Raw genomic sequence first — 26055 nt, forward strand, 5'->3', positions numbered from 1 at the left:
TGACAATGATTAGCAAAATACCTTCAATACATCATCAGGCTGAGTATGCCAAGCTAAGACATCTTTAGAAGGTGAGTGGCATTAAGTTATGAGTCCATAAATCTCCTTAAGTAGGCAGAGACTTATGAGTGAGCATAACCTTTTCTTGCAATAATGGAGGCCAAATTCACAAATGAAGAAAAATAAAAGAGGAAGTTGAGTATTTCAAGGTTAATGATCCAGAAATACTATTTCTTGGGAGATCTCTGGATCAATACCAGGTCCCAAACAAAGGGGATTTAGGTCTTGCCATTGATTCCTGGGTCTCAAGGAAATGGGTGGCTGACTCTGCCTCCAAATGGCCTTTTTGTTGAGCAAGATACAGTCCCTCTCGGCACCTCAGTTTATACATCTATAAAATGAGGATGGACAATGGTAGTTGACTTTCTATAAAGGCATGAAGGGAGGCACTCTAGTTGGAAGGAAGTTGCTGAGGCAACTCACCTTACAACTGCCTTTGAACAGCACTTTCCATAACATTGAGAAAATGTCACACGTGTATAGTTAAGAAGAAAGAGCTGGTGGAGACTATGAAGGGGCTGAAGTCACTGGGCTTGCAGTGCTATGGTCAGCATTTGATGATGCTGTAGATCTATACTTGCCTTTTGAGGCTACTGATCTCTTGCTTAGATTTTCTCATGGCTACTTTTCTAGATTTCCTTTCCCTGAGATATACTTTGCTTCACCATTCTATAATCTGGTCATCTAGCATTTAATAATAATAGTAGGCACCTGCCTAGAACATAAAATTTCAGGGTTGGAAGGGATATTAATAGCTGTCTGGTCCAACCGCATTATATATAAACCGTTGAGATAACTTTGCCAGTGAGGAACCCAATCTTCTCTCTTGGAGGAAGTCCCTAGGGGCCCCAGGGAGAGAACCACTCAATTCCTCAATTTTTACTCAAGGCTGTAGCAACAGTCCACAAACTTCTGCTCATACCCAATTAGGATAAGGCTCACTTTTGTCCTAACTATAAGGATGACCACTTGATTGGAGAGGAATTGGTGTCTAGCATTTAGACATGTAGACTTACTGGCTAAACTCTGAATAAGCATAATATAAGTTAACCTGGACTCACAGAAACCTTGAACTGCCAAGGAACCTAGAGGTCACCTAGTTCAAGGGTTCTTGACCTAGTGTGGTAGTTGTGTCTGTTCACTGAAATTTCAATCTTTTATTCTTGGCACGTGGTGTCTTGCTTGGCAACGAAATGTGAATGGAAATTGTGTGTCACTTCCAACTGGAAGCCCTAGGAGCCAGTATGGTATCTGCCATATTGCCTTCCCATAGCCCAGCAGCCAGTGGTACCTCCAGATGGTGTGCAGGATGCCTCAGCTTGGATCCCTGGCTGAGAAATCCTGGAGCAGAGCTCTAAGCTAACCCAGGTTGAACATCTATCATGAGCCAGGAGGAATATTTGATGGCATATCTTCTAAGATTTTTTTGTTACTGTAGCATACCTGACTGATACACCTGATATCTAATATTTCTGTCTAATGAAAGGTGTTATATACATTATCCTACAGCTTTTTTCAGATTCTCAGAGATGATCTCCATAACTGATCTCATCCACCCTCCTCCTTTTAAAGTCAAGGAACAGGAAAGCAGGACTTTCGATTACCTCCCACATCTTGAATCATAAGTGAACGGTAGGGCAAAGAGCTGGTTGCTTAGCCCTGAAACTACTATTGCTGAAAACTTTGCTATCTGAGGTGGGAGAATAATACCTTTCTTACAGTCTTTCTCTCAAGGAGTTCATGTCCCTTAAGTTTTTTTTTTTCCGTCTTAAATTTAAGACAAAAGTTAAATGAGTTAGCTAGTTAACTAAAATATTAATTAACTCAGTAAATGGGTTAATACATGTAAAGCATTTCAAAACGTACATGAAGTGCTCCGCAAATGTATCCAGTGCTTGGTATCATGACCATCACATCCTCCCCAGAGCTCAGAGCAATCTTTCTCCACCCCCAGAATATCCACAAACATTCTCCTTAGTCCTGTCTCCTTTGCTTCTTTTTCTGATTCCTGCTTAATGTCCCCTGGAATATATTTCACTCTCCCGTCTCCCCCCCTCCCCCCAATTTTGGAGAAAAATATAGATTCTATTTATATGAGCAGTGTAATGATCTACTACTGCTAAGGGAAACAAAGCTGTGAGTCTGAAAATAAAATAGGAATGGCATAATCATCACCATCAATAATGAGAGCTCTTGAAAGTATCCAAAATCCCTCCAGAATCACTACGCAAACTTTCATCTACCTCTTCTAACTGATCACACCTTATTGCTCAAGAACCAGCAAGATCAATTAAATTTTTCGTAATTTGATTTTCTGGGGAGATGGATTAGTGATCATGGTTTTCAGTCAAAACTCAATCTTTGAACCATTCAAATAAAAAGCCATAAAATCAGAGTGAGGGGATGGATTGGGAAAACAGACCTTCTGGGGCAGAGTACCCATGGGCTCCCAGCCCTAACTCTACTGCTCCCTTCAGGATAAGGCTGCTGTTATGGTGATGCTGACTGTGACCAGAGTCCACAAATGTCTGACGCTTATAAATAGTCCCATAAATAGAAATGCATGCATCGCTGGTGTGAGTTCTTCCAGATTGGTGATGTAAGCCGTGACTATAAAAGGTCAGCGGTGTAGCATGATTTGAGCTTACGGACATGTGAAGACCTTTCCTCATCCAGACAGTGCCAATAGGAACTCTGGGGATCAAGGGAAGCTCCACTGAGATATGCCACATCTGCTCTTGCCCTGGAAGCCACCTCATTTTCAATAAGATTTTGTATTCTCAGTTAAGTCAGCAACTTAATCTAACCTTATTGTGTGTGTGTATGGGGGGGTGGTGTGGTGATATCTCTTCCCTCCAATCTATAACACCCTCTGAAACTCTAAAATTTTACTGTTGATTTTCTGCTGGTTATTATTTCCATTAATTTTTATCTCAAAGTACTAAAATTCAGTCATGTGATTTACAATATTTATCTATGGGCAAATGTCTTTTGAATTCCAAATTGACTTATACATGAAGTTTTAGACTGCTTTGTGTTAGGAACTGCCTATCCTTGAGAGCAACATTTGAAAGCAGGACATTATTTCTTCAAAGCCTCAAAGGACATTAGCTCTTCTCACTTGTGAAATAATCCATGAAGTTACCAAGTTTAGACATATGGGTCATGTGCTATATTTCTAAAACGCATGCAAGGAACCTCTGGCTTCTGTTTCATGTTAGCTGGCCAAAAAGTGTACCCAGGAGAGTCATTCCCAGTTACTAGTCCTTAAGCGGTGATGTCCAATAGAATTTTCTGAGATATGGAAATGTTCTATATCTACGCTGTCCAATATAATAATCACTAGCCATATGTGGCTATTGGGCACGTGAAATGTGGCGAGTGTGACTGAGCTACTGAAATTTTAATTTAATTTTAATTAACATAAATTTACATTGCAATAGCCACATGTGACTAGTTGTTGCCACAGTGGACACGATAACCTTATAGTTTCACAAATAGAACTCGCATTAAGAATGAAGAAATTAAACTTGGATGAATCCTATTTATACAAAAATAACATGTATGGTAAAAGTATGAGATTAGATCACTCCCTAACACCATACACAAAAATAAGCTCAAAATGGATTAAAGACCTAAATGTAAGGCCAGAAACTATCAAACTCTTAGAGGAAAACATAGGAAGAACACTCTATGACATAAATCACAGCAAGATCCTTTCTGACCCACCTCCTAGAGTAATGGAAATAAAAATAAACAAGTGGGACCTAATGAAACTTCAAAGCTTTTGCACAGCAAAGGAAACCATAATCAAGACCAAAAGACAACCCTCAGAATGGGAGAAAACATTTGCAAATGAAGCAACTGACAAAGGATTAATCTCCAAAATTTACAAGCAGCTCATGCAGCTCAATAACAAAAAAACAAACAACCCCATCCAAAAATGGGCAGAAGACCTAAACAGACATTTCTCCAAAGAAGATATACAGAATGCCAACAAACACATGAAAGAATGCTCAACATCATTAATCATTAGAGAAATGCAAATCACAACTACAATGAGATATCATCTCACACCAGTCAGAATGGCCATCATCAAAAAATCTAGAAACAATAAATGCTGGAGAGGGTGTGGAGAAAAGGGGACACTCTTGCACTGCTGGTGGGAATGTGAATTGGTTCAGCCACTATGGAGAACAGTATGGAGGTTCCTTAAAAAACTACAAATAGGGGCTTCCCTGGTGGCGCAGTGGTTGAGAGTCTGCCTGCCGATGCAGGGGACACGGGTTCGTGCCCCGGTCTGGGAGGATCCCACATGCCGCGGAGCGGCTGGGCCCGTGAGCCATGGCCGCTGGGCCTGCGCGTCCGGAGCCTGTCCTCCGCAACGGGAGGGGCCACAGCAGTGAGAGGCCCGCGTAACGAATAAAAAAAAAAAAAAAAAAAAAAAAAAACTACAAATAGAATTACCATATGACCCAGCAATCCCACTACTGGGCATATACCCTGGGAAAACCAAAATTCAAAAAGAGTCATGTACCAAAATGTTCATTGCAGCTCTATTTACAATAGCCCGGAGATGGAAAGAACCTAAGCGCCCATCATCGGACGAATGGATAAAGAAGATGTGGCACATATACACAATGGAATATTACTCAGCCTTAAAAAGAAATGAAATTGAGTTATTTGTAATGAGATGGATAGACCTAGAGTCTGTCATACAGAGTGAAGTAAGTCAGAAAGAAAAAGACAAATACCGTATGCTAACACATATATATGGAATTTAAGGGAAAAAAATGTCATGAAGAACCTAGGGGTAAGACAGGAATAAAGACGCAGACCTACTGGAGAATGGACTTGAGGATATGGGGAGGGGGAAGGGTGAGTTTTGACAGGGCGAGAGAGAGTCATGGACATACACACACTAACAAACGTAGTAAGGTAGATAGCTAGGGGGAAGCAGCCGCAAGGCATGGGGATATTAGCTCGGGGCTTTGGGACAGCCTGGAGGGGTGGGATGGGGAGAGTGGGAGGGAGGGAGACGCAAGAGGGAAGACATATGGGAACATATGTATATGTATAGCTGATTCACTTTGTTATAAAGCAGAAACTAACACACCATTGTAAAGCAATTATACCCCAATAAAGATGTTTTAAAAAATAAATAAATAACATGTATGAATTAATTTGGGAATACCACCTCAGACTTAAGTTATTTCTTTTTATCCCTGAAGAGTTTAAAAATTGTATTTAAAAATAATTTGCAATAAGAACCAGTTACACACACATTCACCCATCCTGAATTTGATCTGGAGACAAAAGGTTCTGCACAGTGAAATAAATACTGATTGTTTTTTAAAAGGACAATTTTTCAGGGGCTTCCCTGGTGGCGCAGTGGTTGAGAGTCCGCCTGCCGATGCAGGGGACACGGGTTCATACCCCGGTCTGGGAGGATCCCACATGCCGCGGAGCGGCTGGGCCCGTGAGCCATGGCCGCTGAGCCTGCACGTCCGGAGCCTGTGCTCTGCAACGGGAGAGGCCACAACAGTGAGAGGCCCGCGTACCACAAAAAAAAAAAAAAAAAAAAGGACAATTTTTCAGGCACTGTAAGACTGAACGATCTTAATCTTTCCAAGAATAAAAGCAAGATAATCAGCTGACAATGGCTATCAGTATACTTTTTAAAAATAAATTTATTTATTTATTCATTTATTTAATTTTTGGCTGCACTGGGTCTTCCCTGCTGCACACGGGCTTTCTCTAGTTGTTGAGAGTGGGGGCTACTCTTCATTGCAGTGCACGGGCTTCTCACTGTGGTGGCTTCTCTTGTTGCGGAGCACAGGCTCTAGGCATGCGGGCTTCAGTAGTTGTGGCATGTGGGCTCAGTAGTTGTGGCTCGCGGGCTCAGTAGTTGTGGCGCACGGGCTTAGTTGCTCCGCGGCATGTGGGATCTTCCTGGACCAGGGCTTAAACCCATGTCCCCTTCATCGGCAGGGGGATTCTTAACCACTGTGCCACCAGGGAAGCCCCCAGTACAATTATTTAAGAAAGAAAATCAGCTGGTCAATGACTATGAGATTAAAAATTAAGGGTCTGGGGCTTCTGGAGCCTGTGCTCCACGGCGGGAGAGGCTGCAACAGTGAGAGGCCCGTGTAAGGCCAAAAAATAATAATAATAAAAAATTAAGGGTCTGAAACATTAAGTATTCTTCTACATGCTTACCAAATCTTTAGTGTTCTAAAGATGAGAAAATACATCTTAATTCCACAACTAAATTTGCAAGTAAAGCTCTTCCCCAGATGTTACCAAGATAATTTAAAACTGCTGGAACAAAACAACATATTGGAAGGGGAAGGGTTACTGGCCCCTCTGAAGTTAAAAGGAGCACAAGAGTTGAACAATAGCAGGAAACAAATTCAGCATCCAGTTCCTCTACCTGGCCGTTCCTCTCTCCCTCTGTCGTTCCTCATCTTGTGTTTCTCTCTCTGATGGGTACAGCTGGGGGTATCCTCTCTGCAGTCACCTAGTTTTATACAGGATTGGGCAAATCCTGTAACTTCTCTGGCCTCAATTCCGTCCTTAGTCACCAAGGAGATTGGACAAAATGATTTATAAAATTTCCTCCAACTGAAAACTGGTTCTGTCTCTGTGTGTCCTTTGCTGTACATCTTTCTTTCCCTCCATCCTTTCTTTTCTCCATTAACTTTCTCCCGCTTTTAAACTAGACTGTGCTGTATCTTATCAGATTTATTAGTCTCTCTTAAAAGCAGATAATGGCATGATTCCTCTCTCATAAACAATGCGACCTAAGTTATGTTCTCTTTACTGATGTAGTGCCTGCACCGTTTTTTCCTCTTCTGAGGGCCACTTAACCTTGTAGATAAAAGTGTTCCCACATTCTAATTGAGTCGTCTTTATAAAATAGTCTTTAAAAGGTAGAAGCACCTATGCAAGGGTGGGGTATAATTAAGAGTGACAAAACTGATGTGGAGACAGTATAACAACTGTGAATAATTGGCTGGAAGTGTAATAAAAACAGTGGAGCTTCTGTCTGAACAGTGAAACATCAAGCAGAGCATCAACTGGTTCAGCAATGAGCTCGCAACAGCCTGGGGCCCAGGAAAAAAACGAGGTACAGCAGCTGTCACATGTCGCCAGCTCCCAGAGTACCCTTAGTGTGTTCACAGGTATTCGCTAAAGACCCAGGAGGAGACGCAAGTGAGGATCCAGGCATTTCACAGGTAGAAAGCTATCTGTCTGAAAGGTTAGGGTGGGGTCTGGCTATAAGAGTTATCTGGTAGTTCAGAAACGGGCCCTTCAATTTGATTTTGGAGTTGAATCAGAACACACGGCACTGATCCTGTTTCCTGTGTAAGACCACCGAGATGTGGGACCTCTGTGTGGGAAGCGGTGCGAAGAAGCTCACGGCACAGAGGTCAAGGGTGTAGATGCTGCAGTCAGGAGGGCTGCGTTTGTGTCGCAGCCCTACCACTTGGCCAAGTTATGTGAGACCAGTCTTAGTTTGCTCATCTCTAGAGTGGGAATAACTCCGGTCATTTGTATTAAATTACCTAAGCAATATAAAAGTGTTTAGTACACTGCTTGGCATGTCACTTGGGCTCCATAAGTATAAGCAATACTTAATATTAAAGAATCTTCAAAGCCATGTACCCCTACTTCCTACTCAATGCAAGAGTTCTTTCTAAATGACTACCCCTGCCAGCTTGCCACTGAGCTTTGCCTGAACATTGTCAAATCCGTTTTTGGACCAGTCCAGCTTGGGCAAAGGTTTTCTGGTTTTCCCTCCCTGCTGTCAAGAAAAATGCCCTTGGCTGCAGCCCATTCCACCAAAAGCAACCTCCTTTTTTCTCCCCCATCTCCAGACTCTCTCTGTTTGTAGGTTTGAGCTGCAGAGGCGGGTGGCTGACATGCTTTTGATATATCCTGCAGAGGAATGTGTGAATTGGGTGTTTCCTGTTGTGGGAATGAGAGGCTATGATCTATGTTTTCCTGGGGTGGTGTATTTTGGGCACATCTGCTGTTTCCAGGGGGATGTGTTAGTGTGCTTGTTGTCTGTGCATACTTTGAATAAGTGAGTAATTTGTTTTCTGAAAACTCTGATAGGAAGACGGTGAGCGCTGCTTCTGGTAACCCCGAAGGGTCACACGTGTGTCATCTCATTGTGTCATTACATCTATGTTCCTCATGTGAATACCTGGAACCAGACTCTTAGAGCTGAGGTTTAACATGACAACAGGTGGGCTGGGGGTCAGTGTTCCAAGATGCAGAAGCATACGAGGGAGTTTGAAATGGAAGACATGCATGAAGAAACTAGAGGGGTAAATGCATAAGGGAAAGTCTGGGAGGATAATAACGGATATTATTATTCCATTAGGAACTGTGCTCAGCAATTTACATATGTCATCTGACTGAGTTTTCATAATTCAGGAGGAGCTGTTATTATTATCTTTATTTTTCAGATGAGGAAATGGAGACCCAGAAAACTAAGGTCATTTGTCCAAGGTTACACGGTTAGTAAATGGCAGAGGCAGGATCTGGACCCAGGAAGTCTGACTCTAGAACCTGTGGTCTCACCACTAAGCCCTACTGCCTGCCATGCAGAAGAGCCAACAGTGGCTACCTCTGGGGAGGAAGTAGGCTCTGGGGGGTGGGCAAAAAGGGTATCTAATTTTTTTTCCCTCAACAGTAATCATCCATTGCCCAGTTGAACACACACACACACACACACACACACACACACATATGAATTTTACAAAGATTTAAGAATAATGATGGAGGGTACTAACATACAGACCAGGAAACTGGGAACAGTAAATCAGCCGCTCTGGCAGACGATGAGGAAACTGTGATTGCTGCCCCGGGGCCAGGGGCTATCAGCCTTGAGCGGCTTCCCTGGCATGGGCAGGGACAGCCTGACAGGTGGGCATCTGGGTGCCCTGAGACAGGCAGGCTCTGCAGGTGCTGGCAGCTGCAGCAGAGCAAAAGCAGGCGCTCTCTGGGAACCTCACAGATGGCCCCGGCCTGGCCACAGTTTCCCATGTCAGCAGGTCAGTGAAACAGTCTGTCACCCCAAGACGATGTTGTAAAACCTTTGCTGCAGCAGAAACTCCTCCATAGCCTCCCTCTGCCAGGCTCCACAGCGTGTACCATGGTCATGGCGTGCAGCTGGCAACACGGCTCGTGCCGCCTTCCTCCGCAACGTGTTGTCAGGACATGTGTCAGAACTGCACGCTCTTGGCCAGACAGACTGCTCTTGCTTAACAGCCAGCTGCCACGCTACAGCTACAGCAGAGAGGACCTGGGCTAGACCCAGACGGCCTTCCCCAGGGTGAGCATCATGGGCCAGGAAATCTGAGCTGAGGTCCACAAAGCGATTGATGTATTTCTCACTTGTTAGTGAAGTCACTTGATAAAATGAGAACTCGCTACTCATTTTGCAAATTCAGAAAGTCGACCCGGGTGTAATTGTCATAGAATTAACTTTTCACTTTTTTCTATATTAATCTCATTGTAAAAAACTCAAAACTGTATACTTCCAATTGAATTCAATCAAACACTTTAAGGAAAAAACAAACTCATTTCTTTCTTATAATTCAACTTGGCTCCTATTTCAAGACAAGCAGAAACTAAGTTTCGGTGAGTTTGCCCCTCTGCTCCCCCACCCCGTCCTGTTCACTGGGGCTTGTGTCCCCGCCTTGGCTCAGAGGGCAGGTGCACAGGGCCTCTTTCTAAGGACTCAATGAGACCCGTGTTCTCACTTCTTTGAGATTCTCCTCCCCACCTGTGAGCCAGGTAATGAAGTTTGTTAGCTGTGAGTAAAGGAGCCCTTTCTGCCCTCCCTAATTTACGGTTTCTCTAGAACATTTAACTTTGAGATGAATCCTTCCTGATCTAAGGGCACAGATGTCTGAAATCCAAAAGCCAGGAAGTGACCCCTTTTGTCTCTGCCTTCTGCTGCCCATCCAGGCCCTGAGGCCTCGCTCCCTGAAGAGAGGGAAGGCTCAGGAGGGCTGGGAGTGGGAAATGCCAGTGAATATTTCAAAACTGTCATCTTGCTACACTTGGTCATGGGGTTTTAGGAATATAATATACAGAGCTGTGTAAGAATGACTGAGGAATAGACAAGATGTGATGGAGAAAGGGAAAAATCCCAAGGTGTCTGCCAGCCTTGGCATTTTTCCCACTTTGGAGTGGCTCCTGTCAATTAACACCAATTCTCTTGTCACTGCTGACTCTGTCCCTCGATACCTTTACCAAGCCTCCGGTCAGAGACTCTGGGAGCTGTAAAAATAGCTAACAGCTAACATGAATTAGGCAATTACTATGTGCCAGGCCCTGAGCTTCATACCTACCATCTCATTTAATTCTCACAACCACTCCATGAGACAGACACCATATGATCTATTTTATATATTTTGTATTTTGTGTATGGGGAATCTGAGGCACAGAGAGGTTAACTAATCTGCCTGAAGTCACACCACATGTACACGTTAGATGCCTAAACAGGCATCGGTAGGACTAGGAGAGGCTCAGTTTTCTCTCCTCTCCTCGGGGCATCTCCAGCAGGGTATCCTTTGCTCAGCATCTCCTGAGGGAAAGGAGACCTGGCCAGGTATCCCTAACAGGGAGAACAGTGCTGCCCCACACTGAGGCCTTGTGGCACCCTTTCCACCTTTTCCTTATCTGAAAACTACTATTTGGGTTTCGTCTGGGGCCCTGGAAACCGTGTTGGAAATAGAGGAACTTCAGGAAGCCAGCAATTGTCTTTGTGCTTTGAGTGACTCAGTCCCTTGGCCTCTGGGCCAGAGGTTTTAATACTTATACAATGTTTGCTTCCTGAGACTCTGGCAGGCCATCAATCTCTGATATGTTGTGGGGAAATCCAAGGAATAGCAGCTGTCACCCGGGTTCCCCTTAACTTACACATTTTCAGTATCAGAGCAGAGAGCGTGTAGAAAACATCTGTATGTCTAGAGGTTTCCCTCCTTCTCTTTTTTCAAAGCTATGAACCCTTTATTGAAATGACGAGATGGCCCCTAGGTTATACTGATTCCATTGCAAACCATGCTTGGAATGCAAACACATGATGGCCTGGTGGTCACTCAGGGAAATCCCTCACACCAGGGTTGCTGGCATTGGATGTGGCTCCCAGACACCTTTACTTGGGAGGCCTGGTGTTTGTTCTTAAATCCTTCCAGAGCACAGTTGTTCCTGAGTCTTCCTTTTGCCTCACCTCTGGCCGGCTTCCCTCCTGCACTGCCAGGCCTTGAAGGCATGGTGTTGTGATCCCCGCCTAGGGGCCTAGGGCTCCAGAGGTGCTGTGACTGCCCTGGGGTAGGGCCTGGTGTGCCACCTACTTGTGACCCCTCTCTCCCCAAGGTAGTCCCCAGGGCACCTCCTGTCCCATCTCATCCACGTTCCCACCTTCACAGATACAGCCCTGAGGCTCAGAGAAAGGAGAAATTCCCTCAGGGTCCCCATCATGCTGGCCCCACCAGGACTAGCAGGAAAATGCCTTGTTTCAGATCAATGACAGCTTTGCAGGGCAGGTCAAAATGAGCTGTAGGTGACACAAGTCAGGGAATTCTCAAAGCCAGCCCACGCAGCCTCAATTCTGAGAAGGTGCGGGTCTCCTGGAGACCAGACACCTCCCCCCAGCCCCCATTTTGGTGTCTAAAGTGCTTATTCCATTGCTCAAAGTTCTACAGGCTCCCCCCATGGCCTCTGCAGTCATCCACTCACTAGAAGCCCCTCCAGCATGATTATACCACCAGAGGGGCTCCCCTTGCAGAAATCTGACCCGCTGGTCAGGCCCTCTCTTCCCCAGGGCTGAGAGGATGGCTTACTATCATTCCACTACACCCCATCTCCTTCCTCTCCACCCTCCTCCCTCCCACCCTTTCTTTTTCCTTCTTTCTTTATCTCCCTCCCTCCCTCACTCCCTCCTACCTTCCTTCCTTGTTTTTTCTTCATCTCTCTCTCTCTTCTCTCTCTCCCTCCCTCCTCCCTCCCTCCCTCTCTCTTTCTCTCCTCCTAAGATTTCTCTTAATATCTGGTTCTTGCCTGTCAGAGGGAACCACTTTTCCTTCTAGTCTTTACTCTGCCATTAACTTTTGGTGAGGTCTCAGGCAGGGAACTCCCCAATTCTGGGTCACTGTTTTCCCAACTATAAAGTGAAAGGGTTGCATTCTGTGATCTCTCAGTTTCCTTTCAGATCCAATAGTCTATACCTATTAACAGAGTTGCAACACAGAATACCTCAGGGGCCGGGCACGTAAAGTCAGTGAAAAATCCACCCAAGGGGACCAAACTGGAGAAACTGGGCCAGGGAAGGGGAAGTTGCTACCCGGCCTCGGCGGATTATTGTCTTGCAAAAACACATCAAGGTCCCAAAGAGGCCTGTCTGTGGGAGCTGGATTCTGCCTGTGGGCCACCCGTTTGGGATCTCTGCATCCAGACAGATAGATGACCACAAAGTCATTTCCAATTACCATCGAGAGAAGTCACATGCCCACCACATGCCTGTAGGATCTGGAAGAACCGAATTATTTCTGAAATGAGGTCTTGCACAGCCCCAGGCTGGACAAGGGAGCACCATATAAGCATGTTGCTCTCAAGGTCTCGGTGACATTACTCAGGGACAAACAGAGGTTTCCAAACTTTTTTTTAACCATGACCCACTGGAAACAATTAATTTTACAAAATGACCCAGTACACAAATATGTGACACAAATGTTTCTCAAACAAAACTTATTCTTAGTACACGTAATATGTACTGATATTTTCTTTCCTTTTTCTATTCCTTTCCATTTCAATACTTTATGCCATTTCATTAAAAAACGTTGTTTGCAACCCAATAATATGTATATTGTCAGAAGTGAAAAGAATGATAAAGATTATTCTAGGTTTGCATGGTCCGCTACGGTAGCCATTAGTTATATGTAACTATTCAAATTAAAATTCGTTAAAATATTAAAAAGTTAAAATTCAGTTCCTCAGCCACACTTGCCACATTTCAAGTACTCAATAGCTACGTGTGGCTAGTGGGAACTCTTTTGGATAACACAGAAAAAAAAAATGTTTTCATTATTGTAGAATGTTCTATTAGACATTCCTGATTTACAACAAGCCTTACAGTCTTGCCAATGAAGAAACCAAGGCCCTTCAAAGAGATGTATTTGAAATTGTGGATATATGGGTTGGGGACAAATGGACATAGTCTCAAAGATGTCTGCCAGTGATCACAAGAAGATTTAGGATGAAGAGTGGGCCCCCTTCAGATTTATCCTCATTATAGGATTCACAACTCAGAGTCCACCCTGCAAGGTGCTGTATCAAAACCCTAACTTTCACAGAAAAACAGAAGCAAATTTCATTGCTCTATGGGGCATTTATGGAGTAGTTTCTGTGAGCTGGAGAGAGAGGAGGCTCCGGAACCTGTCAGATCTGGGTTCAAATCCAGGTTGTATGATATTGGGCAAGGTGCTGTATCACTGGGCCTTAGTTTCCCCATCTGTAAAATGGGGATAATAGTATTTACCTTTCAGAATTTTTGAAAGGAGAAATAATATACATAAAATTCCAAGCACATTGTCTGGTATGTTCTTACGTGCTAAGTCAAAGTTTGCTATAATAATAATAATGATAGTTGTAACAATTAACAAATGAAGCTAAATATTGTGGAAATGTAAAGATTAAGTAAACAAATCTCCTATTCCACAGGAAATTCCGGGATGGAGTAGGGGAGATTTTTTTTTAAATTGTATCTCTAATGCTAAACCCAGCACTTGCTACTAGGAGGCACTCAATTCATACTTGCCAAATGAATAAATGAATAAAATATATCCCTAAATGCTACAGTCTAAGGTACAAGTTGTTAAAGAATGAGAAAGATACAAAAATCAGAGAGATACATGAAATGCTAAGATTTTTATGAATTATTTCTGATTGGGGGAGGAGACAGAAAGAAAAAACTTGGAGAAAGCACCATGAAAAGATGTCATTTCTATATTTTTTAGTAGGTTGTTGATATATGATATGTGGGTCAAAGAAGTCAAGATACACAGTAACCAAGAAAAAGAAATAAAAGACCAAAAGATAATAGGAGGAAAGACAAAGGATACACTTTCTTTTGAGATAAAAAAAATTAATAAAAATAAAGATCCTCCCTAAAAATCAACAAACAAAAGCTGCTTTTTTATCTTTAGGAGACAAAGCTTCATTCAAAGTTTCAAACTGAATTTGTACGGTCCAGGGTAGGAGGGGAAAATATTTACGTTCAGTGTGTATCAGCAAGTAGTTCTCAATTACTGTTTGGCCCATGTATCATGCCCTGCAAACTGCTTTTCTTCATCCATAAATGTAGTGGACATCTGTTGTTTTGCCTCTTCAGCATCTGCTCTCTGCTTCTTCTGGCAATATAACCTCTCTTTCCCATGGGGAACCCAATCTGTGGGTTTTAGGTGGGCTGAACCTATTCCAACACAGATTAGAAAGGAGCACGGGTCTGGCCACCCAGGCAACCCCAATCTTCTTTCCATGTGATTGGCAGGCACGTGACCTAATCCTCTCTGGAGTTTTTCTACAGGAGCTTTTGCAGAAGCCATCTGGCTTGCTAAGCCAGGAGGAGTCAGTCTAAGACCCCTGGCCCCATCCTGCCCTCCGGTTGAGAGAAAGCATCATTCAGTTGGAGAGAGAATGAACAGGTCCTTGAATGCATCAGTTGAGTCTGTGGATCAAGGTGGGCCTGAAGCCACTGTGCTTCTGAACTTCCCAATTATACAAACCTATATAGCTCAGCTCCTTTAAAAAAATGAGTCAGTTTGAGTTGGGGTTTCATCAATTGCAACAAATTACTTTATGTCCTCAATTTCCATCTAAATCATAATCTGCTATCAATTTAAATTAAACAGACATTCCAGGACCACTTCATGCTGGACCTCATGTAGCTAAACATGGCCCACAGCATCTTGCTGAGGACACGATGGACCAGGTGGACCTGGTCCCTGCCCTCACATGACTCACTCTCCAGCCGGGGAAACGGTGGGAAAAGTGCTTCAAGAGACGAGGATGATTATAGCAGATGTGACTGACGCCTTCCCAATAGCTATTCCTCTCTTCATCTGCTAAGAGAACCTCTCTCTTCTGGGGGAAACCCATTTTTGTTTATCCTCCCCTGAGCAGCCATGTCTTTCAGGAATGGTTGTGACCTTTCCTGGACTTAGAGAAGGAATCTTGATTGGTGACAACTGATTCTAGTATTCTCATTCCTTTGCCAACGGATTGACTTAGGCAAAGGCATGGGATACACTCCTGGCCAATGAGACATGAGGAGAGATCAGGTGGGGCTGTGGAGTCCTGAGAAGGTTTCTTCACTCTTCTTGGCCTCTGGAGTTCGTCTACTTGGGATGCTGGAACTGCAGCATTGGTGCCCATGATGAACTCTAAGGGGAGCCACCCAAGATAGAAAGAATCTGGGGGTTTGCGGATGATGCTAAACCTCTGAATTAACCTGCCTTGGATCTGCCCCTCTTTGGACGTGCTGTTCTGTAAAACAGATGTGTCTAGATTGTTTAAGCCACTTTTAGTTGGGGGCTCTCTTGTTGCTGCAGGCACTCTACGGAACCAAGTCTATGCTATGGGGTCATCCGGGCCATCAGGGAAAGCCACCTGCAGCCACTCTGGAGATGAACAAAGTTAGCCAAGCAAGGATGGGGTGAGACGAAGCGGTCTTACAGCAGAAGTCAGTGGTAGAAGTGAAACTGGAACAAATTCCTTCATGGCGCCATTTTTTTAAAAAATAAATTTATTTTATTTATTTATTTTTGGCTGCGTTGGGTCTTCGTTGCTGCATGCGGGCTTTCTCTAGTTGCGGCAAGCAGGAGCTACTCTTCGTTGCGGTGCGCGGGCTTGTCATTGCAGTGGCTTTTCTTGTTGCGGAGCACAGGCTCTAGGTGCGTGGGCTTCAGTAGTTGTGGCACGTGGGCTCTGTAGCTGTGGTGCATGGGCTTAGTTGCTCCGCGGCATGTGGGATCTTCCCCGACCAGGGCTCGAACCCATGTCCCCTGCATCGGCAGGTGGATTCTTAACCACTGTGCCACCAGGGAAGCCCCTTCGTGGTGCTTTTTGCTGCATGAGTGTTTCTCAACGTGACCGGCTAACCACCTGCTTCAGAATCCCCTGGGGTTGGGGGGTCGGCGGAGATGGGCATGGATTGCCAAAATGCAGATTCCTAGGCCCAACAACAGACCTACTGAGTCAGACTTTAAAATTTAAACAAGCTCCTCTGGAGAGTCTTTAAAGGCTGAGACCCTCGGGTCAGGGACTAGAAGACTCACACAATCTTTGGCACTGAGATGAGAATTTTAGAAATCCTGATATATTAACTTGTATCAAAGTGCTGTCACAGACAGTGTGCCAATATTCTTCTGAGTACTACAAAATATATTTTCTATGATATGTTTGCCAACCTTCACAAATGTTTAAAAAAGTCAATTGGCATTGAAATAATGTCCTAATACAGCTATATTAAACACACGTTTAATTCACTCAGCCCTGGCAGATGGTCATTTCTTTTAGGAAGAGCTGTTTCTGGTCTATTATTAGTCACCCTCCTTCAGGCAGAAATCAGTAACACAGGTGGCTATGCAGACAGACAGACGAGCAGAAGTGTTTCCTCTCTCTCTTCTCTCTCTAGTGTATTCTTTTTTTTTTTTAATTTACTTATTTATTTATTTTTGGCTGCGTTGGGTCTTCATTATTGCGCTAGGGCTTTTCTCTAGTTGCGGTAAGTGGGGGCTACTCTTCGTTGTGGTGCGTGGGCTTCTCATTGCAGTGGCTTCTCTTGTTGAGGAGCACAGGCTCTAGGCACACGGGCTTCAGTAGTTGTGGCTTGCGGGCTCTAGAGCACAGGCTCAGTAGTTGTGGCTCACGGGCTTAGTTGCTCCACAGCATGTGGGATATTCCTGGACCAGGGCTCGAACCCGTGTCCCCTGCATTGGCAGGTGGATTCTTAACCACTGCGCCACCAGGGAAGTCCCTCTAGTGTATTCTGAGCAATGTAACCGTGACATTGCAGAGCCGGCTTGTGATGGTGTCACTTGCCCAAACCAAAGTCAGTCCTTCAGTGTGATGAGCCCTGAAACTCTTCGTTGGCCTTCACAAAGCCACTCTCATGGTCTATCCATCACTAAGCCATGCAGACGAACCCGTCATGTAGCTCTCCCATTCAGCCTCATTTCCATCTCCACCAGCCCTGGCCCAGCCACAAGTATCTCTCCTCTGGGTACCACAGTGGCCTTCCTACCAAACATCTTTTCTACATCAGCGGTTCTCAACCAGGGACAATTCTGCAATCCTCCCTGCTCCCTGTGAATCCTAATCCACACCTGCCAGGGGTCATTTGACAATGCCTGGAGACATTTTTCATTGTCACAACTGAGGGTGTGTGTGTATGTGTGTGTGCGTGTGTGTGTATTACTGGCATCTAGTTGGTAGAGACCAGGGATACTGCTAAGTATCTTATAACGTACAATATAGCTCCTCCCCATCCCAACAAGGAACTATCTGGTTCAAGATAGTGTCAAGGTTGAGAAATCCTGCTTTAGATGGATCCCCTACATCCCACAGATCTCAGGTCAAAGCCCTTCACTGACTGCCTTAACAGTACAAACCCTACTGTTATTGGCTCTCACAGTCCTGGGTACTCTCCCTTGACTGCATTTTTTCAGTATGTACTGATATAATTAGTTGTGATTATTTGCTTAATCTCTGTTTCCTCCATTAGACTCTAAGCTTGATGAAGGCAGGGATGGTGTTTATTGAGCCCACTTCTCTAGTCCTAATGCCAAGCACAATATCTGGCACACAGCAGATTTACAATAAACACCTTTAAAACAAATGAACTTACTCTGTGCAAATTCATATGCAATCATGAAACACAATGGTTAGTATAGGTCCTGCCTACTAGAAAATTATATTCTTGTAAGGACTACCTGAATAATCCATATTTCAAGATAACTGTTTTGTAGTAAATCACAATGGCAGCAGGTCGGAAACTTTTTGGTGTCAGGACTCCTATACACACCGAAAATATTATTGTGAACCTCAAAGAGCTTTCGTTTAGGTGATTTACATCTATTGATATTTATCATATTAGAGTCATATCTGAGAATTTTTTAAAAACAAAAAAACAGAAGCATACATTCCATTAGCTGTCAGTGGTGACTACATCATACATCACCTCTGGAAAACTCAACTGTACCCTCATGAAAGACTGAGAGTGAAAAAGGCAAAACACTTCTTAGAATTGTTACAAAAATGATGTTGATCCTGTGGACCACTCAGAGGGCCCCCAGGACTCTCAGGGGTCCCTGAAACATGTGTGAAAACTACTGTACTGTAGGAATCCTAATGCTATAGAGATAACTTCCTGCAGGGGAATCAGGGCAAGCTACTTGGAAATGGCACATCTGAGTTGGCCCTTACAAGATGGGAGGTATCAGGACACCAGCAGAGGCACACACCTCTACAGCTACAGTGGACAAACTATGGCTAGAGAATCAATTCTGGTCCTCTGCTTGTCTTTGTAAATAAAGTTTTATTCGAACACAGCCATGTCCATTCATGTATGTATTGTCTGTGGCTACTTGCGCACTAAGATGGCAGAATTGATAGTTATAATAGAGCCCGAAGGACCTACAAAGCCTAAGATCCTCACTATCTGGCCCTTTCCAGGAAAAGTTTGCCAACTCCTGTTCTTTAGAATATTTATAAAGGCAAATGTTTCAGTCAAAAATTAACTTGATGTTGAATGACAGTTTTGTTTGTACCACTCCACCCCTAAAATGGACTGGGGGTTAGTGAGTCGGTAAGGAAGGTGAGAAAGAACACACCTCCATGAGGTGGGATAAAAAGACCATTAGCTTAGTGAGCCATCCTGAGACCTGTGCTTCTAATCCTCTAACACACTGGGAGACTTAGGGCAAGTCATCCCAACCTATTTTGGGATGCTGAGGAGGGAAAACTTACCCAACAGTCAGAGCTGCTCAGAGATGAAATGAGCTGCTTTTCTAGACAGTGAGCCTCCTACATGTGGAAGCTGGCTGAGGCTGTGGCTTTACAGATAGGAATCAGATCTTTGAGAATCAGATGAATAACCGTATTAAATTAGGGAGCTTCAGTGGGTAGGAGGTCATATAAATGAGTGAGCGGACTGGAGTATGATAAAGGGAGGGGGAGAGGTGGCCAAAGAGGCATGGTTCCTACTCGGTTTTGACTGACTCTTGCCATGTGGGGACATGAGCTCAGGGGAACCAGAAATCTAGATTTTAAACTAAAATCTCTCATTTTTTATAGCTTGGCTCAAATATTGGAAAAGAAAAAATAAAGAAGAACAGTATGTGAGTCAAGTAAAACACATGTGTGGATCATTTTGTCACCCAGGCCACCGGGATAAGACAAACTTTAGTGCTTCTGTCAGCTTAAAAATGCTTTGATACTAAGAGAATAAAAGAAATTCCTTATAATTTATTGAGGGCTTTTTGATTTTCAGTGTGTCTTGACATCTTATTTCACGTTTTTGTATTGAATAGCACAGTCAGGACCAGAACACAGGACTTCTGCTGCCAAGTCTAGTGCTCAATGCTATGGCTGCAGGATCCACTGCACCAGAAAAGAGACCTGAACTCAGCAGAGTGGGTGGAATGAAATGGAAATGGGCGGTGAAGACGGAAGGGCTAACTAGGCCAAGTGAGCAGGGAGAGAGCTCAGCAGCAAGCTGTGCGGTAGACATGACCAGGGCAGCACGGACTAGAGAAGACAGTCCACTTGGATCCCAAGAGCGGCTATTCCACCCAGACCTTCCCTTGAATTCAAAGGCCCAGGAGCCACTGGAGCTAGTGTGATCCGGGTTTTAGTCACTTGCGATCTAAGACTTCTTACAAATACAAAGTCTTAAGGAGGGCTTAAAATTTTGCACTACGATAGTGTAAAAGCAGCCTTAGACAATATGTAAATGAATGGGCATGGCTGTTTCAATAAAACTTTATTTACAAAGATAGGCAGTGGGCCAGAATTGACCTTTGAGCCATAGTTTGCCGACCCCTGCTACAGGATCATTCAATGGGCTAGTAGAATAAGTGTGTGTCTATGCTGAATGTCCTGATGTCACCCATATTTCAAGGCCAGCTCACAGGTTATTTGGCTGGGTTATTAGACTAGATGATCTTAAAGATCCCTACTTACCATGAGATTCAAGGATGCTTTGGCCTGAGTTTGCCTTAAAGATTTAAAGGTAGACTCTAAGTCAAGCTATGTTTGGGATGGAAAGTTTCCTCCAACAAAATGTCTCCAATCATAATTACCAGTTGTATAACTGAACATATGTTGGGGGAAGCCTCAATTCATAGTGAGCCAGTTAAAATGCACGTAAGGGACAGCTAGCAGATCTTTCAAGTTAGAGTCCAGGCTGTTAATTACTTTTGTAAAAGAAATATATAAACACACAGATGGCAACTGTAGTAAATACGTTCAACTACATATAAATATCAAAATCCAGCCCACTCCTCAAGGTCTATCTCATATGCAACATACTTTTGGGAAGATTTCCAGATTCTCCCCTCATCCTCCCCCCCAACATGAGCTCTCTTATTTAAAACCTCATGGCATGTACTTCTTATGACTAAGCAGTGGTTCTCAAACTTGAGCACGCATCAGAATCCCTGGATGTCTTGTCAAAACACAGATTGCTGGACCCCACCACCAGGGTCTCTGATTCCGGAAAGCCAGGGTAGGGGCTGAGGATTTGCATCCAACACGTTCCCGAGTGACTGCTCATGCTGCTGGTTTGGTGACTACATTTTGAGAACCATTCACCTAAAGCACAGTCTACCCTATAATATTGTTACTTTTGTGCTTGCCTTATTTCCCTAGCAGATTGTACGTTACTTGAGGAGGGATGCCGTTGATGTTCATAAACCCTGAAGTATTCTGTGGGCATGCCACAAACATTTAGACACACCCATGGGATGAGTTGAGGGGTTAAGTTTTGGGCTAGGATGAACCTGACAGCTGTTTCCTACAGCAGGAATTTCTGGAGCCCACAAGGAAGACAAATGCAGCAGACGTGTTCCCAAGAAGTAAACCAGTAACCAGTAAAGGAAATTTCTGTGGCTAAACCACGCTGTAATAGAATTCACAACACTGTCAAGTTCAATATTCTGGTGTAAGACCAAAACCCAAATGAAATCCATGAAATGGTTATGCAACTTTTCCTATACATATTGCAGTTCTAGGTGTGTGTGTGTCTAAGGTGGGGTGAAGTGGGGGGTGGACAATGTCGACTAATAGAAACGCTGAATGGGACTTCCCTGGTGGTCCAGAGGTTAAGAATCCGCCTCCCAATGCAGGGGATGTGGGTTCGATCCCTGGTTGGGGAGCTAAGATCCCACATGCCGAGGGGCAACTAAGCCCGCGCCGCAACTACTGAGCCCACACTCCACAACTAGCCTGCGCAGCACAACTAGAAAGCCTGCACGCCAAAACAAAGATCCCACGTGCCGCAACTAAGACCCAACATGGCCAAATAAGTAAATAAATATTTTTTTTAAAAAAAGAAAAAAATAGAAATGCTAAAGGTTCTCTAAATACCCTTTATAGAAAAACCAAGAATAAAATGTATGCTGGGAATCAGACTGTATTTGGAGGCAGGGTCTTTAAAGAGGTTATTAAATTAAAATGAGGTCATTAGGGTGAGCTCTAATCCAATATGACTAGTGTCCTCATAAGAAGGGAAGAGGTTGCACAACTCTGTGAACATACTAAAAACCATTGAATTGTGTATTTTAAAAGGATGACTTTTACGTTATGTGAATCGTATCTCAATAAAGTTGTCATTAAAAGAGAAAAAAAAATAAGAGAAGATGAGGCTACAGACGCACACAGAGGGAAGACCATGTGAAGATACAGGGAGAAGCCAGCCATCTACAAGCCAAGGAGAGATGTCTCTGAAGAAACCAACCCTACTGACACCTAGATCTCAGACTGCTAGTCTCCAGAACTATCATTAAATAAATTTCTGTTGCTTAAGCCACTCATGTGGGATAGATGGTTATGGCAGCTCGAGAAAACTAATATAGGCTCCAAATCATTATTTTAAATAGCATAAAGGGTATAAAAGCTGCCAGGGAATCAAGACCATGCAATGCCCCAGGAGTAGAAGGTGCCCTGTCCATCTACCCCTAGTTTTGGCCCTATTATCTCCAGCCTGGAGAATCCCCTCAGGTCCTAACTGGCCTCCTTTCCCCACTCATTTCTCCACACAGTCACCAGAGTGATACTTTCAAAATGCAAATCCGATGATGCTTACCCCTGTAGTGCTCACCACTTCAGTGGCATTTAACACCATTTAATGGCTTCACTTTGCCCTTGGGATAAAGCCAGACTCCTTGCCATGGTCGACAAGGGCCTGCAGGGCCTGGTCCCTGCCAGCCTCCCCCATCTCTTTTCAGACCCTCCTCCCCTCCGGCAGTAGGTGACAGTCACCTGGTTTTCTTTCTTTTCCTTCTAATACACCCTGCTCCCTCTCAACACCGGGAGACTCCCGCTCCAAAACAGACATGACAGAGGTGCTTCCACATGCGGATGTGTTATACGTCCTGAAAGATGCATCTTGAGGCAGACGGCTTTCATTTCTTACTGCTCTTGCCCCACTGCCTCTGTCAGGCTGGTCACTGGTAGAAACTGTCTAAAAAACAGCCTAAAAGCACTATTTACAATACCCAAGACATGGAAACAACCCAAGTGCCCATCACAGAAATTGGCTTAAGAAGATGTGGTGTGTGTGTATATATATATATATATATATATACAATGGAATGTTACTCATCCACAAAAAAGGAATGAAATATTGCCATTTGCAGCAACATGGACAAACCTAAAGAATATCATACTAAGTGACGTCAGACAGAGAAAGACAAAAATTACATGGTATCGCTTACATGTGGAATCTAAAAACTAATACAAATGAATCTATATACAAAACAGAAACAGACTCACAGACATAGAAAACAAACTTATGGTCACCAAAGGGGAGAGGGATGGGGGGTGGGTGGGAGGGATAAATTAGGAGTATGGGATTCACAGATACAAACAGATACTGTACATAAAATACTGTTCCCTGGGCTATACAGAAGCAACAAGGATTTACTGTATAGCCCAGGGAACTATATTCAATATATTGTAATAACCTATAATGAAAAATAATCTGAAAAAATATATATATACCTTTGGTGTACACCTGATATTAACACAGTATTGTAAATCAACTATAATTCAATTTAAAAAAACAGCTGAAAACTGTTAAAAGATTTTCAGTGTTGAGTGAGGGGAGTAGGAAACAGTGAGGCATACCGAGATTTACAAGGGTGTCCTTCCCAAACTAGGCATGGGCGAATCCTGTCACGGGCACCATTCATCTGGGAATTGTAAAAGGAGCTGAAGGGTGACATTCTGGGCCTGTCGGCCAAAACAGAGCAGTCACCTGCTCTGATGGGCATGATGAAAGGGTTCTTTCTTTCTGGTCTGGCTTGCTCCCTGCCCTTCCAGACACAAAGAGAAGAGCAAAGCTTCTATCCTATGGTCACTGTCCTGTGTCTCTTTTTATCATCATTTAATTATAGAGACCACACTTTCTGAATGAGATACAGAAACGCATGGTTGGATGCATGGCCTAACGACGGGATGGAATATTTGAAATGAGGACAGTTGTACACAAGGACGTTAGACTCACAATGAACGGACACTTTTTACCTTGCCCCATTTACCTATAACCCAAATAACGCTGGATTTGCCTTCTGCTCAATTTCTGTGCACAAACTGTATTAAATAAAAGAAACACAGCCAACAATCAAAAGTTATAAGAAAAAACAATTCAAATATTTGCTGGCTTCTCTTTCAAAGAACAGCCAAGGGAGAAGGTATCTATTTAATACCTAGCAAAACAGAAGATAACTCAAAGGTCTTCTCATTCACTGCCTTATTTGATTATCACAAAACGTGAGTCCAGTGAGGCAAAATCACTCCACCTATTTTATAGATGAGCAAACTGAGGCTCAGGGAATCGAGATTGTCCCAGACTCCAACCCAGGCCTTTGGACAGCTAGTTCAGCGAGTTTTCTTTTCTACACTTGCAGACACGCACGCACGGATACACACCACTGGACTCCCTTTTCACCATTCTGCATCCTAAAATACTGGTTTTTTAAAAAATTTCTTGACACTAATGGCAGCAAAAAATGACTATTGCCAATGTAAGTTCAAGAAATCCCCAGAGATTCACCAACATTTGATTCCCAAACCCCAGCTAAGTGTGGAGCTCAAACAAGAAGGAACAAACATCAATGGAGAATACATGCATTTTCACTCTCACAGCCTTTCTAAACTAGATTAATGCCTCAAAAAAAAAAAAAAATCTACCAGAATACCTCTCTTGTAGCCAAAGAGGCATTCTGTCCCCAGTCAACTCTAGGAACCCTGGTACAATAATTAACATGTGGGCCAGAGGCCCAAACTCACTGGCACAGGATAGATTTTCAGATGAGAAACAGAGAAGCCCCAAATCCCACTCACATAAAAGGCTTATTGATATTATCTGGTGAAAAGAATACAGATTGCAAGGGAGACAGCAAGGCAGAATTTTGGCTATGGAGGAAGTGGGTGGGAGGAAGGGGTAGACTTCTCTCCTATTTCAAAGCCCCTTAGATTTTCACCAGAGCATTCTCTTAAGTTCATACCCTCAAGTGGACTTTGCTACTGGCTAACAAGCATTTCTCCATAGCACAGAATGATGTCGCAAAAGCCAAAATAATCCAGGTCAGCATACATTCCAGTGGTAAAACAGAGGGCTTCAGAGAGCTCCCGTGGGCAGATCAGCTGAGGGTGATGCTCAGGTGCCCTGGACTTGGGGCTGACACTCAGGAAAGAAACAGCCTCAATGAGGGCAGTGGCTTTGACATCCAGAAACCCCCCAAAGGTGATCTGATTACTAGAAGGAGAGAGAGGAGACCAATTAGGGCTAAAAGGCCACATGATGGACCAGAGGTCTGAAAAGTGCCAAAGAAGAGGATGGATGCGGACACAGGCATTCATTCCACCTGCTCTTGGGCCCTGGGTTGGGCATGGGATGCGCAGGGCCCTGGAGATGGAGGACAATGGCTCCATGATAGATAGTTAGCCTGCTTGTGCTTCAGACTCTTCTCAACCTGGAGATAAATGCAAAACCCCCAGGTCACAGCCCAGCAGAGGGACCACAAAGCAGACCCATAAATAGAAAGTGTCCTAGCCTTCCTAAGGACAAGATGTCCTAAGATTTCCTTGAGTCCCCTGATGCAAAAAGCTCTTCCTTGGTGAGCATGCTATGGTGATACTAGCATTATCCTGGTGTCACTTTCCTGACACCCACCAAGGCCCAGGGAAGACCTTGCTCCAAGCAGAAAGTCCTGAGTCAGCACAAACAGATTACAAAGTTCATTTGCTAATGTTAATACCATCTTCATTGGTGTAGTTATTTATTGGGCAATATTTACTGGGTAATTTCTATGTGCCAACAACTGGGGAATTTATGCTGGTGAATAAAACAAGCATGTTTCTTCTCCTTTGGGGCTTTACAATTCCACAGGAAAGATACACAGTAAGCAACAGATAATTACAAAGTGTGACAAGAAAGAAGGAAATGAATAAGGCTTGGGGAGAGACAATCTGAAGGTAAACTATTTCAGCTGAGACTGCAAGGAGGCAAGGAATCCAGCCATGGAAGACCAGGGGCCAGAACAATGCAGGTGGAGAAATAGCATATACAAGGGTCCTAAGGCTGGAAAGTACCTGGTGAGTTCAAGGAGGCCAGTGTAGCTGGAACATTAGGGCCAGGAAGAGACCTGCACAAAATCGGTTGAAGAGGAAGCTCTTGAAATGTACAATGCC

General features: G+C 43.9%; 1 protein-coding gene across 3 annotated transcripts in view; it reads right to left on the reverse strand.

Annotated features, from left to right (window-relative positions):
- The window catches only part of ABLIM3 (actin binding LIM protein family member 3), a 144271-nt gene that overhangs the window by 100628 nt on the left and 17588 nt on the right, over positions 1–26055 (reverse strand). The gene's annotated exons all lie outside the window — the stretch shown is intronic.

This window comes from Phocoena sinus, chromosome 3 (assembly GCF_008692025.1).
Source record: "Phocoena sinus isolate mPhoSin1 chromosome 3, mPhoSin1.pri, whole genome shotgun sequence".
Taxonomy (NCBI): domain Eukaryota; kingdom Metazoa; phylum Chordata; class Mammalia; order Artiodactyla; family Phocoenidae; genus Phocoena; species Phocoena sinus.